Below are 15699 nucleotides of genomic sequence, written 5' to 3' on the forward strand. Positions count from 1 at the left end.
TAAACATTTACTAGAAGCAGAACCTGTGTTAGCTTTCTTTAATCACACTGAGATGCTGACGTAGCTAACGTGTAATGGCTTTGGAGATAACAGTTCATGACGGACTGTTCCTATTACTCTGAGGCCTTGGGTAACTAGTACATGACAGTGGAGCTCAAGGCAGAGCAACATCACTTATTTCACCAGCAAGAAAACGGAAAGAAAAAGGGGTCAAGTTCCCACAGGAAGAGAGACATGGCCCAAATAATGACTATCAGTTCATGGCAGAACACGTTCCCGGTCAGATCAGCAGGGCTTCTGCTAGCCACAGTCCTGTTTAAGAGCGTCCATATCCTTAATGACCTCCAAGTCTCTCACGAGGCCCTATCCCCTCAAAGTCGTCATGTCTCTTGATAACACCATCCTGGGGCCCAAGCATTTAGTACTTGGAGCATTGAAAGATGTTCAACACCCACACAATGACAGACACCACCAACTACTTAAAAGTATAAGATGAATGATTGTTCCAGAAAAGCACCATCTCAAAACTGTTATAACCACCAGACAGGAGTCATTACTGGGTATGAAAATCAGAGGGTGAGAATTTGAGTAAGGCTAGAATAGTTAGTCTTAAAAAGCATCTCCCACAAATTCCTTCTTAACCAAAACCCATGAAACAATAGTTAATCACAAAGATTTTTATAGTGGGGTAACATGGTAGACAATACCTTACTTACACAATTAATTGCCATTAACATTGTCAGCAACTGGGAAGTAGCATCCTGAGCTTCTTTATGTAATGGCCTGAGAAGATCCTAACATTATTAATTTAACATCACTACCAAAGAGGCATACACTAAATCTCATCATGAGAAGATACTAGACAAACCTAAATGAAGAGATTTTAAAGTCAGTTTGTGAAAGGCAAGAAAAGGCTGAATCAGGAATAAAATAGCATTAAAATATTTGTGGATAATGCACAAAATTAAAGTTGTTCCTGCATATTAGTTTACATAATAGCATTGTGACAATATAAAGTTTTAAATTTTCATTATTTTGCTTCAGTAATATAAGTGAATGATTTTTTCCCCTTTGGGAAATGTACACTGAAGTATTTATAGGTAATGAAGCATGTTATCTACAAACTTAATTCTCAAAAAGTTGGATAAGTGAAAAGAAAGAGTGAGAGAAAGGAAAGGATAGCAAAGCAATTGTGACAAGGTGTTAATGACATGGGTCAGGCATATTCACTGTGGTGTGCTTCACACTTTTCTGTAAGTTTGAAATTATTTTAAAATAAAACAGGAAACAAAATTATGTTGGTTGAATTGGACTTCAAAAGCTTCTTTTTAATTTTTTTTTAAAAATATTGTTTTTATAAATAACAGTTTACTAACTTTGTATCCCAGCTGTAGCCCCCTCCCTCATCCCCTCCAAATCTTACCCTTCCTTCCTCCTTAATCTCCTCCCATTCCCCTCCCCAAGTCCACTGATAGGGGAAGTCCTCCTCCTCTTTCCTCTGACCCTAGCCTATCAGATCTCATCAGGACTGGCTGCATTGTCTTCCTCTGTGGCCTGGTAAGTCTGCTCCATCCTCAGGGGGAGGTGATCAAAGAGCCCGCCACTGAGTTCATGTCAGAGACAGTCCCTGTTCCCATTACAGGGAACCCACTTGGAGACTGAGCTACCATGGGCTACATCTGTGCAGGGGTTCTAGGTTATCTCCATGCATGGTCCTTGGTTGGAGCATCAGTCTCAAAAAAGACCCTTGTGCCAAGATTTTTTGATTCTATTGTTCTCCTTGTGGAGCTTGTGTTTCCTCTAAGTATTTTATCTCCCTTTTCTTTCATAAGATTCCCTGCACTTTGCCCAAAGTTTGGCTTTGAGTCTCAGCGTCTGCTTTGATACCTTGCTGGGTAGAGTCTTTCAACAGCCCTCTGTGGTAGTGTCCTAACCTGTTGCCTGTTTTCTCCCCCTTTTAGTGTCCATCCCATTCATCTTTCTGAGTGAGGATTGATCATCTTACCCAGGGTCCTTCTTCTTGCTTAGCTTCTTTTGGTGTACAAATTTTATTATGCTTATCCTATATTATATGTCTTATATCCACTTATAAGTGAGTATATACCTTGTGTTTCTTTCTGCTTCTGGGATACCTCACTCAGGATGATATTTTCTAGTTCCCACCATTTGCCTGCAAATTTCATGATTTTCTTGTTTTTAATTGTTGAATAGTATTCCACTGTGTGAATGTACCACAATGTCTATATCCATTCTTCAACTGAAGGACATTCAAACAGCTTCTTGCTTGTCCTTCTTGTTGTTTCTTTTAATTTGGTGCTTCTCTTTTCTTCTAAGAAGGGCCACATACTCACCCACGTACAAATTGAATATAACTATACTAAAGTTTTTGTTTCTTTCTGCAGAGAGCAAACAAATTGTTTTATGTGTAATAATCATTTTTATATAAGAAAGATGACTTCTCATATTTCACTAATGGTTTGAAAAGACTACTCGTCCTTCTAAATAATGTGAAACTGTAGATACTGGTAAATATCTTTAAACACTAAAAAATAAGAATATTAGAGTAACAGCATGGAGGGGCAGTCTATATTTGGCTCCAGGATTCACAGAATATTGAGGGAGGCTGCCTGCAGGTTGTTAGTAAGAAATGTGTTCAGGTGTTAACAATGGATTTTATTTTTACTTTATGTACAAGAACATATTTATAACTTAATGTGGCAGAGGAAGAAGTGAAGTATGAAAATTTTGATCCACAATATTATTTAAGTAGATAATCATGGGAAGAATGGCTGCTATCATTAAAGTGACCAAGTTGTACTAACTTCAAAGTTAGTGGACAGAATTGGTAAAGTACCTCTGTGGCACAATGCTTAACTATCACGTATGAGGTTCTTGGTTTTGTTCTTAGGTCTTCAAAAATAAACAAATAAACAAGAATATGAATGAAGACAGGACAGGTGACAAGAAAAATGAGTTGAAATAGAAGAAAAACCCAACAAGGTTTAAAGTATTTTATGCCTGGTCACTTTAATAGATATATCCAGTCTACATATCTGGGAAACCTCATCTATGATGTTGAAAACAGAAGAATGATATAAAAAAAATTTAGTGTCAAAACTTGAGCAGGCATGCTTATTCCCTTTTCCGAAGTTCATGACAATCTCTAGTTGACTTAGTGCTTCAAAAATGTGAGGGTTTGCTGTTTAAAAATGCCACATGGAAACCCACTATTGTAGAAGTTTACACTCACATACACAGAGAGAGGAGAAAGGGAGGAAGGAAAGGAGTGGGTCGGGAAAGGGAGAGAAAGAGTTTTAAAATGGAGTTACCCTTTAATGAGACAACATTGCCCTTAGTAGACACCACAGAGTAACAAATAGAAAACACAGTATCAAGAATGGGCTACTTCTTTTGGAGTTGTTCCAGGAAGGCTCCATAGACCCCCAGACAATACATGTTATTGCCATTTCTCCCCAGTATTGATGCCACATACTTCAGTCATGAAACATGGAGAAATTGAGTTGCTACTGACATGGAAGCTCCATTCCTCTTGTCTGCCTTCCATTGTGCTAGATGGTGCTATGCAAACCAAGAAAAGTAACCATTAGAAATACCCAGTGTCTTCATTAGGGTTTCTATTGCGTTGAGAAAACACCCGGATCAAAAAGTAAGTTGGGAGGAAAGGGTTTATTTGGATTACACTTCCACATTACTGTTCATCTCTGAAGGAAGTCAGGACAGGACTCATTCAAGGAAGGAGCCTGGAAGCAGGAGCCAGTGCAAAGGCCATGGAGAGATGCAGCTTACTGGCTTGCTCAGCCAACTTCCTTATAGAATCCAGAACTATAAGCCCATGGATGCTATCCCCCACTATCGGCTATGCCCTCCCTCACTGATCAGTAATTGAGAAAATGCCTTACAGCTGGGTCTCATGGAGGCCTTTCCTCAACTGAAGCTCCTTCCTCCCTGAGGACTCTAGTTTGTGTCAAGTTAATACACAAAACCATCCAATACACTCAGCAATGAACCCTGCTAGCTACAGTAATGACTGGACTGTCAAGACATGTCCACTGATACAATAGTGGCATTAACACTAGAGGAAGTAATTAACCACTTTCTGATTAGACTTAAGCCTAGCTCCACATGATGAAATTCATAACTTGCACCATTATCATGTTAAGAACATAAGGTTCCACAAGTCATAGACTGCAGGGGAAAACCTATTACTATCATGCTGCTAAACAGACACAGTTTTAAATCACCTTCCAAGGACTTACTGTTATACCCATAGACCAATGTATTTTCTAATCCTAATGGAAGAAGCTTCTGTTTGCAATAGTGATCCAAAGTTGGGTTTTGCAAAGAATGAGACTGTAGAATGCTCAATTCTAAAAGGAACATATACATTGTACCCTGTCTTCCCAAGTTTAGAGTCATTGAGGAAGAGGGTAATATAATAGTGTAAGAACCAAAGTCAGTGGGTGACTAAAAGGAGAGAGTGTCGTTTAAACACAGAAGGGCAGCTGCACATATGAACTCACAGTAGCTGTGACAGCATGCACAAGACACTTGAAAGCCCAAGCCAGGACAAAGCCCAGAATGGAGATGAGAGTTGGGCAACACCATAGCCTTTGAGTCATTGGCTCTTGTTAATTTGTGCATAAGAGAGAGAGATGTGTGTGTGTGTGTGTGTGTGAGAGAGAGAGAAAGAGTGTAAGGAAGAGAGAAAGGGAAGGAAGGAGGGAGGAAGAGAGAGAGAGAGAGAGAGAGAGAGAGAGAGAGAGATAAGAATATGTCCCCTGATACTTTGACCACACTGTAGTGGATGACAACACACCAAAAAATTTGGGGGAGCACAAATTAGTCTTATGGGTCACAAAAAAGGGACACAAAGTTGGGTGGGTAGGGCAAGGGGGTAGATCTGGGAAGAACTGGAGGATGGGAGGTGAACATGATCAAAATACATTGTATGAAAACTTAAAGGACAAATAAAAGTCTAAAAAAAAAACCAGTTTGAAGGTAATGACATATAGGACTAATATAACCATGTGAATGTCCTCAGCTTGTTCAGCTACAGAGGAAGTGCAGTGTCCTTAAAGAAAACACAACTTAAAACAGTGGAAAAAAATAGTCATCTTCTGTGAACTAAATTTGTGAGATAACGGCTAAACTTTGTAAGACATAGATGATAGAGAGACATGAAGATGGATATATGATGAATGAGTGAAAAAATTAGTATGTGGTATGAAAGAACACTATAGAGTTCTGTCACAGTGTATCAGAAACTGTAAGGGATGTATGTCACTCCATAAAGGAAGAAGGAAAAGAAACATTATTAAGAGTTGAATAGAGCACATTTTAAAGTGTGCCAGAACAGCAGTAACACTTAACAGTTTACCATGATAGCATGTGCAAAACTCTTGATTTTCTTTGTGCTTGGAAAACAATAAAATGAAGAATGACTTATTATATATGAAGGTAATGTATGAATAAAGATCACTAAGGTTATAAATATGAGCAGTTTTTGGAGCTTGGGAGAATACAGATTATAAAAAGAAGACAGAGAAAGTTATCTGTAACTGTAGCTTTTGCAGGCACAGTGTAAAAGCAGAGTCTCACATCAAGGAGAGGAGCTCTCCCACAAACAGCTATATGTGGGCAGCGCAGACAAGCAGTGGCGTGGAGTTCTGCTCTGGAATAGCAATGAAGCACCGTGGTAAGTAGAACACAGCGAAGGGAGAATAGATGATCCAACGTTCACTTATCATGGTTATTACCCTCTAATGTGTGAAGAAGGGCAACCAAACCTAGTGCTGTGGGAAACAGGAAACTCTCTGACGGAGTCAGGAGGAAGCACTCTTCGGCTTGACAGAGTTTTGCTTGAGTACTTTGGTACCCTCAGTGTGTTCAATGTCTGATCCACTGCTGTCAGCAAAACTCAGACATAGTGGGCTCATTGGTCCTCTGGTCTTTGGAATATACTGTATTTTCACTTCCTTAACAAATGCTTGGAAAGTAAGTAGGAAACAGAGATACTGCTGTTTTATTGGGATTGTGACCACATTTGTCTTTTGTTTAGTGTTTTCATTAGGATCACTAGGATTAGTGTTGCCTTTCCTAGTCACAGATTTTATTCAAAGAATTGACTAGATATACCATCTGACAGTTTTGATCTTACAATGGACTAGGTTTTAGACATTGAACTACAATTTTTCTCACTGCAAAGAACAGGTGTTCTTGCAAGCAATGTTAGCACCTAAGAGATGCCATACTTTTTTTTTTCCAGAGAATGCACATGAACATAGTACTCTAAGAATCTAGAATACAAGGTTGATTTAATGGCAATCAAATTTTAGTAGCATTTACTTGATTTTTAACATTTTCCTTTTAGAATGAAGTGCGGTATCTTAAAAAGATAAGACAAATTACTCATTCTGGGAACAAAGACTTTTGAAAGCTGTCAGCTCACTGACAGTTACAATGAGCATTTATTTCAGGCTTATAAAACATATTAATCAAACTTGTTCGCAGCACGGCAGTCCTGTGAATGTTATTTTATTTTTGAGAGAGACTTTAAATAGGTGAGGACACTGCTAACATCCACTCCGTGACTGCAAAGCTGCTTTATCCTCCATTTCAAAAGGAGTACTTTCCTCAAACTTAAAGAATGAAATATACTGCAACAGTCTGTTTATTACAAAACTATTTCCAAAAAAAAAAAAACTATACACCACTTACTGCACCTTAAAAAACGCTTGAAAATATGGGTTGCATTTGCAAACTTCAGTGTATGACATGGAAATCTGGCAAGCTGCCTGGCTTCTACTTAAAGGATTGTCATTCTGGGAAAAATAAATTTCTCTAACTAGACAAAAGTCAATGTTTTCATGTTTTACTGCAATCAAACTGATAGAGCTGACAATTTAATGTCTCAACACTTAAAATATCTGTGGATAATCAGTTACCTCAATCAATCATAAACACAAATCCTTCTATTTTCAAAGCTTGTGTGTCTGTGACTAAGATATAAAGCAGTTTGGTGAGACCCTTCCCCCACAACACCTCACCATTTATTCTCCACCATCATCTCAATATTCTTGATTTGTCTTTAGCTGTGCAGATATTTATACACATTGTGCATCTGAAATAACTTTCAACAACTCAAATGTGATCCAATTTAGAAAGTTCCCTTTCACTGTCCTGTTTTATTTATTTTTTGTGGGTAGTTCATAGCCTCCATGACTGTTGGAAAACATGGATCCGTGCTGGCGTTTCAGCTGAAGACATTACTATGAGTGCAAAAGGCTCAGTGCTTTTTCAAAGCATGTGAAACATACATGTCCCTTCTTTGACTTCAGAGGATGCGGTGGTTTCCCCAGATTTGTCTTGTGGGGTCAAATATTGTTATGCTGACCCCTTAGGAATTTTTGGCAAGCCTGCAGAATGGCTTCTGGAACTAATTCCAATGATGATGGTAGTGACGGTGGTGGTGGCAGAGGTGATGAGAAAGCCAGGGAGACAGTGACAACAACACAAAGAGGCCGCTGAGTAATCCCCATTGCAGGTAACTGAGTTTTTCAGAGCTGCCAGACTCCGTTCACTCAGCGTTCACATCGAAAATAATGGGGATTCTGAGATGGTTTTAGAAATCTCCTTCCATCTATGTGATGGTTTTTGCAGCATGAGGCATGTTTACTGGGGCATACCGCTCTTCTTTCATCAGCATGAGAATTCGCGTATGTAGTTTCGCATTCCTAACAGATATTTACTCTGAACGCCGAATAATCAAACTCCTTGTTTGGAGTACTGTAAAATACATCTTGACGAGCCGTATGTATGTATATGTATGCAACTACACACGTTCACCGCCACGATCTTTCTGTTTCTTTGGTTATTTGGATCTTTGCAATAAAACTAAGCAGTTTTCGGACTCTTGGGCAGCATTTTTCAGTTGCCCATCAGTTTACATTGCAAAACAATCAATCTTACTGTCACGCTTGGCGGAAGTGCCACGGCGCGGGGGTAAATAGCACTGCTTAACTCTTGCCATGGAGCCTGGCTGACAAAAGTTTTTTTTTTTTTTTTTTTTTTTTTTTTTTTTTTTTTTCAAGACGCTGACTGTGTTTGAGATTATGAATATGCAACAATCTCATTAGTATTGAGGCTCCAGAGCAGGGGCTGACACCTGGCCCCCAACTTTGTGTTCCTGCTAATGAATCGCCGATACCCCTTACTCGTTGGTCTGCTGTTGTGCCTCCTTAGTTCCAAGGAAAGTTGCCCACTTTGAGAAGACTGTTGACTGCAGAAATTAATTGTGAAGAATTACGTTGATTTTGTGAAACAGTGTTTAGATGGTGCTTAGATTGTCAAAACAAACAAAAAACACTGCTATACTTTGCATAAGATAATATCATGAAAAGAAAAATTTAGAAAGAGACACTAGCATTCATATGTGCGTGCATTCGTCAGTGTGTGCAGATAACTTCCATCCTGGATCATTGTGCAGAGTGTGGATCTATATATAGACAAAGCCAAGTCAAACGAATCTGACATTCTGTTGGTTTTTCTATTATCCTTCCAAATGGAGCAAACAGAGATGAGAGAAATGTCTCAAAATGAATAGGGCTGAAACACTAAACTATTCTGTCAATTTTTTTTACTGTATTCTTTCTTTTCATTTCTGGGTTTCTGCCAAACATTTTGCAGCTCTTACACATAGCATCTCTCATGAATATGTTACTGATAATGATGTGTTTCTAGCCACTGATTAAGCTACTTTAATTGATTTGCAGTATATGAAGGGATACAAAAGTGCTCATGGCTCTCCTCCCCACTCCTTAAATGAGCTCAGAGTCTGGCATATGCTAATCAAGTGCTCTACCACTGAGCTGCAACCCATCCCCAGTTCTGAACTATTTAGAATGGTCACTTTTCAAATCTCTTGAAAATTTCTTCTACCTACAAGGGGACTTTTGTTGCTTGCTGCAGATTATAAAGGACAGGATGAGCTACAGTTGATCACGTCTGCCAGAAGCTAAGGAGGGTGGCAATGCTGTGCGAAGAGGGCAGTGAAGGAAGAGCAAGCCCTCCGATTGGGATGTTGCCACTGTAGTCATTTCGCTGGCAGTGCAGAATCATCTTGTGCAAGGAGGCAGATATATGTTATCACTACAGAGCTTTTGAGAGTTGTGTTTTTATAATTTCCATAGCAGTCTGATCAATCACTGGAAGGTAGAAACAAAAACCCATGAACATATTTGTGAGAAATGAGTATAGCTTAAAATGGATGCATTCCTGACAAAAGTGGCTCAGCTATCATACATCAAACACTTGTTACCTCTGTTGGCCTTAGTGAGTGCACACGACTAAGAACAAATCAGTGATAAAATTTCAAGAAAGATGAAACCATCTGGGCCTTTGCAAAGACCATCAGTCATTCCACAGAGCCGCAATGTTACTTGTTCAAGCAATCCTGGCTTCCTAGTTAATAGATGTAATACTCACTCCACCTCTAGACCAAAGGCACTGGGGAAAGAATTCTCACTTCTTAAAGTTAGCCACATCTCATAGGAACCAATTACTCTTGATCAGAGGACAAGCTACTAAATTATTCAATTTAATTCTTGCATTTGCATTCTTGTTATACTTCACTGTCAAAACCACATTTAAAATCTTGTTTTATTATTTTATGTATATGAGTGTTTTGCCTGCATGTACAAATGTACATGTGTTTGCCTGGAATCTATGGAGGTCAGAAGAGGACATCAGAACCCCTGGAGTTATAGATGGTTGTGAGCCACCATCTTTGTTGTGAGACTTGGATCCAGTTCTCTGCAAGAACAAGTGCTCTTAACCACTGGGCCAAGCCTGAATTCAGCACAGTATTTTTACTTTTTAAATGCTTTTATTTAATCAGGTATAAAGTGCAATGTCTCACAACTACATTGTGAATTTTCATTGTTGTTATTCTAGATAAGCAAACATTTTCTCTTATAAGACACAGGCTCACCAAGGTATGTCCCGGTATATAACCCTCAAAAAACTCAGCCAGATTTTAAAACATGAAAGTGGAATGTATCAGGTGAAACCATTATATGTACACATATGTACAACTAATTTGAAATATTGACTGATATCTGTTACTTTGAATATTGAAAACCAAAGAACAAGCAAAATTGCTTTAGTGTAATTGCAACTGTGGGTTTTGGTTCAGTTTTATAGTTAGCATTCCTACACTAGATTTATGACTACTGTGGCCATTATTTATGAAAGGTTTATCTTAACATGATTTATGGCTTGATGCTCTTTAACATCAAATATAGGATACAATGAAGTAAAATATAAATGAATTGTGATTTTCTCATTTTCCTGCATTTTTTTATGATATAGTGTGATGTCATATAGCAAACTGATGTCGTACTGTCATTATTCAGACTATATTACAGAGTTTATATTTCACTTTATGCTGAAATTGAATTTGCACACTCTTAGGGAATGTCATGTTTTCCCTTCTATACTCCATAGTGTAAGTACTTTTACACATAATTAGTATTTTGACATATTTTTATTAACGGAACCCAGAATTGGAGTAACATTTGGCACACCAAGTGCCAGCTAGATTGGGTTTTTCTCTCTTTCTATCTCTGCCTCTTTCTTCTTCTCCTTTTTCTCCTCCTCTTTCTTTGTCTCTCTCTCATTCTCTCTCTGTTCTTTTTCTTCCTTATTTATTTATGAGCTTTAATATCAGATGGAAAATTAATGGATCTTGATGAACTAAGATATTTTTGCCGATACAAGTTATTTTAATTTGAACATACCTATAAATATTGTTCTTTATGATTTAATGCTGATTTCATTTTACCTTCCATGGAATTAAAGAGGCATCAAAGTCTTTTGATCTTTTAGGTCTTTGTACTTGCATGAATTAAGGAATTTACCACCAGCGATGACGACCGATGTAGTATTTTTTGTCAGCCATAATTAACTTTTACTGAGTATAATATAGGTATAATGGTGGTGAGAGTTGAAATTTGGAAACCCATACAGCAGAGAATTGCATTTCTGGGAAGTAATGTGGTGGTTAGAATGAAAGATCACAAGAGACCCTGGAGATTAGGAAGACAGATGCCAACAAGCTGATTGTGTTAGTGCAGGCTGCACACCAACACCGTAGTAATTCTGACAAAATTGGAGCCATTTCAAAAGAGATGACAGCACAGAGATTTTAGGGAGAGGAGCACAAAACTATCCTATTATGCAGTGTTACAATAGTTGTCCAGTACAGTAAGAAGAGGACAATACCCACATTTGAACCTATAATGACAACATTCTTAATGGCAAAGACCAACAACTCTATATCTCCACATCATCTACATAATAAATACGTCATAAATATAGAAAAGACTAACCACTACTCAGTGATTAATGGACAAAAGAGTCTTGAGAATCAAGTGTGTGTGTATCTATATATACACACTAAAAACTGTGAGGATTTTTTTTTTTGTAAGAGAACCTGCCATTGTGTGTTTAGGTGTATAAGGAAGTGTGAGGCAGACAGAAAGACAGATGGACAGACAGATGGACAGACAGAGAGAAAAACCCAGGAAATAAAAGACAAGAAAGACATATCTGAGACTTTTCTCACTTTTATTTTTTTAATTTTTACAATTTGTACAGTTTATACACCAAATATAGTCCCCTCTCTCTTCCCCCTATCTCCCTCCTCTAGCCCACCAAAAGGGGGAGTTCTCCTCCCCTACTACCTGACCCTAGTCTATCAAGTCTCATCAGGACTTCCTGGATCCTTTCCCTTTGTGGGCTGGCAAGGTCTCCCCACCAGGGGGACATGATCAAAGAGCAGGCAGCTGAATTTATGTCAGAGATAGCCCCCTGCTCCCCTTACTAGGGTGCCCATATGGAGACTAAGCTGCCTAAGGTCTACATTTGAGCAGGGGTTCTAGGTCCTCTCCATGCATGGTCCTTGGTTGATGCATCAGTCTCTGCTGCCCACTCCCCATCCCCAGGCCCAGATTTTTTGGCTTTGTTGGTCTCCTGTGGAGTTTCTGTTCCCTTCATGTTCTTCTATCCAACCCCCTTCTTCTATAACCCTCCCTGTGCTCTGCCCAAAGTTTTGCTGTGGATCTCTGCATCTGCTTTGATCTCCTGCTGGGTGGAGTCTTTCAGAGGACCTCTATAGTAAGCTCCTGCAGTGTTCTCTCTATTCTACCACTTCTGAACTCTTCTACCAGTGTTCCCTCTCTTCTACCACCTCTCTGCCATACTGAATGAGAATTAAACATCCTCCCTAGTGTTGTCCTTCTTGCTTAGCTTCTTCAGGTCTGTAGATATTAGTATGTTTATTATGTCTAATATCCACTTATAAGTGAGTATATACCATGTGTGTCTTTCTGTCTCTGGGATACCTCACTCAGGATGATCTTTTCTAGTTCCCACCATTTGCCTGCAAATTGCACGATTTCCTTGTTTTTAATTGCTGAGTAGTATTCCATTGTGTAAATGTTCCACAATTTCTGAATCCATTCCTCCATTGAGGGACCTACAGGTTGTTTCCAGATTCTGGCTATTATGAATTAAGCTACTATAAACATAGTTGAGCAAATATCCTTATTGTATGGTTGAGCATCTTTCGGGTGTATGTCCCAGAGTGGTATTGCTGGGTCTTGAGGAAGCACTATTCCCAATTGTCTGAGAAAGTGCCAGATTGATTTCCTAAGTGGCTGTGCAAGTTTACATTCCCACCAGCAATGGAGGAGGGTTCCCCTTTCTCCACATCTTCCCCATCATGTGTTTTTATCTTAGCCATTCTGATAGGTATAAGATGGAATCTGAGTACTTTTGATTTGCATTTGATGACTAAGGATGATGAGTATTTCTTTAAGTGTCTCTCTGCCATTTGATATTCCTCTGTTGAGAATTCTCTGTTTAGCTCTGTACCTGATTTTTAAATTGGATTATTTGTATTGTTGGTGCTTAATTTTTTGAGTCCTTTATAGATTCTGGATATTAGCCATCTGTCAGATATAGGATTGGTGAAGATCTTTTCCTGGTATGTAAGCTGTTGTTTTCTTCTGTTGACAGTGTCCTTTGTTTTACAGAAGCTTTTTATTTCATGAGGTCACTTTTATTAATTTTTTATCTTAGAACCTGGGCTGTTGGTGTTCTGTTTAGGAAGTTGTCTCTTGTGAAGGCTCTTCTCCACTTTTTCTTCTAACACATTTAGTGTGTCTGGTTTTATGTTGATGTCTTTGATCCACTTGGACTTTACTTTTGTGCAGGGTGATAAGTATGGGTTTGTTTGCATTTTTATACGTGTAGATATCCAGTTAGACCAGCACCATTTGTTGAAGATACTATCTTTTTTCCAATTGTATTGGCTTCTTTGTAAAATATCAGGTGTGTGTAGGTGTGTGGGTTTATTTGCGGGTCTTCTATTTGATTCTATTGATTCACCAGTCTGTTTATATTATTGCTGCTCTATAGTACAGCTTGAGCTCAGGGATGAAGATACCTCCAGAAGCTCTTTTATTGTACAGGATTATTTTAGCTATTCTGAAGTGTTTTTTTTTTGTTTGTTTGTTTTGTTTTGTTTTTTTTTTTTTTTTTTCTGTATGATGTTCAGAACTGTTCTTTCTGCAAATAATTGTGTGGTATTGTGATTGGAATTTTATTGAATCTGTAGATTGTTTTTGGAAGGAAGGCCATTTTTACTATGTTAATCATACTGACCCATAAGTATGAGAGATCTTTCCATCTTCTGATATCTTCTTCAATTTCTTTCTTCAGAGATTTGAATTTTTTTTTCATAGAAGTATCATTTTCATGGTTAGAGTTATACAAAGATACTTTATGTTATTTGTGGCTATTGTGAAGGGTATTGTTTCCCTAATTACTTTCTCAGCCCATTTGTTTTTTGTATACAAGAGGGCTACTGATCATTTTTGTTAATGTTGTATCTAGCCACTTTGCCGAAGGTGTTTATCAGCTGTTCCCGGAAGGTGTTTATCAGAGTTCTCTGGTAGAATTTTTGGTGTTACTCAAGTATACTATCATATATTCTGCCAACAGTGACACTTTGAATTCTTCCTTTCTGATTTGTATCCCCTTGATCTCCTTTAGTTGTCTTATTGCTAAAGCTAGTACTTCAAGTACAATGTTGTAGAGGTACAGAGAGAGAGAGAGAGAGAGAGAGGGAGAGAGAGAGAGAGAGAGAGAGTACGCAGCCTTGCTTTGTCCCTGATTTCAGTAGAATTGGTCTAAGCTTCTCTCCATTTTGTTTGATGTTGGCTATAGGCTTGCTGTATATTGTCTTTACCATGTTTAGCTATGTGCCTTGTATCCCTGATCTCGCTAAGATTTTAGACATAAACTAGTGTTGGATTTTGTCAAGTGCTTTTTGGCATCTAAGGAGATGATAATGTTTTTTTGTTGTTGTTTTTGTTTTTTTTTTCCTTTCAGTTTGTCTATATGGTGGATTACATTGATGGATTTCCATATATTACCCATGCATGCCTGAGATGAAGTCTACTTGGTGATGGTAGATGATATCTTTGATATGTTCTTGGATTCATTTTGTGAGTATTTTATTGAGTATTTTTGTGTCAGTGTTCATACGAAGAATTGGTCTGAAATTTTCTTTCTTTTTTGGGTATTTGTGAAGTTCAGGTTATCAAGATGACTGTGAACTCATAGAATGAGTTTGGTAATGTTCCTTTTGTTTCTATTTTGTAGAATGGTTTAAAGAGAATTGGAATTAGCTCTTCTTTGAAGGCCTGGTAGAATTCTGGCCCTGGACTTTTTTTTTTTTTTTGGATGGGAGACTTTTGATGACTGCTTCTATTTTTTTTTAGAGGATATACAGCTATTTAATTTATTTACTTGATCTTGACTCAACTTTGGTAAGTAGAATCTGTTAAAAAATTGTCCATTTCATTTAGATTTTCAAATTTTGTGGAGTACAGGCTTTTGAAGTAAGACCTAATGATTCTTTGGATTGCCTCAGCGTTTGTATTATGCTCCCCCTTTTCATTTCTGACTTTCTTGATTGGATAGTGTCTCTGCTTTTTAGTTAGTTTGGCTAAGGGTTTGTCTATCTTGTTGATTTTTTTTGAAGGAACCAACTCTTGGTTTCATTGATTATTTGAATTGTTTTCTTTGTTTCTAATTTATTGATTTCAGCTCCAAGTTTGATTATTTCTAGCCTTCTACTCCTCTTTTCTGCTTGTTTTTTTTTTTCTCCTAGGGCTTTCAGGTGTGCTATTAAGTTGCTTATATGAGATGTCTTCAAATTTTGTCTTTTTTAATGCTCTTAGTACTTTTAACTTTCCTCTTAGCACTGCTTTCATTGTGTCCCATAATCTTGGGCATGTTTTACCTTTGTTTTCATTGAATCTAGGAAGTCTTTTTTTCTTTACTTTTTCCCTGATCCAGCTGTCATTGAGTAGAGAATTTTTCAGTTTCCATGTGTGTGTAGGCTTTTTACTATTTTTGTTGCTGTTGAGGTCCAGCTTTAGTCCATGGTGGTCTGGTAGGATACAAGGGATTATTTCAATCTTCTTGTATCTGTTGAGGCTTGCTTTGTGAGCAACTGTATGGTCAGTTTTGGAGAAGGTTCCATGAGGGGCTGAGAAGAAGGTAAACTAAGTTCTATAGATGTCTGTTTGCTCTATTTGATTCATGAGA

At 38.0% G+C, this 15699-nt stretch overlaps 1 long non-coding RNA gene across 2 annotated transcripts in view; it reads left to right on the forward strand.

Moving 5' to 3' along the window:
* The first annotated feature begins 5593 nt into the window (after positions 1-5593).
* LOC132654201 (uncharacterized) overlaps positions 5594-15699 on the forward strand; it is a 37371-nt gene continuing 27265 nt past the window's right edge. For both annotated transcript variants that reach the window (XR_009591837.1, XR_009591835.1), the window contains exon 1: positions 5594-5716. This is a non-coding gene — a long non-coding RNA (uncharacterized LOC132654201). The remainder of the gene's footprint in view (positions 5717-15699) is intronic.

The sequence above is a fragment of the Meriones unguiculatus genome, chromosome 5, assembly GCF_030254825.1.
Source record: "Meriones unguiculatus strain TT.TT164.6M chromosome 5, Bangor_MerUng_6.1, whole genome shotgun sequence".
NCBI classification, from domain to species: domain Eukaryota; kingdom Metazoa; phylum Chordata; class Mammalia; order Rodentia; family Muridae; genus Meriones; species Meriones unguiculatus.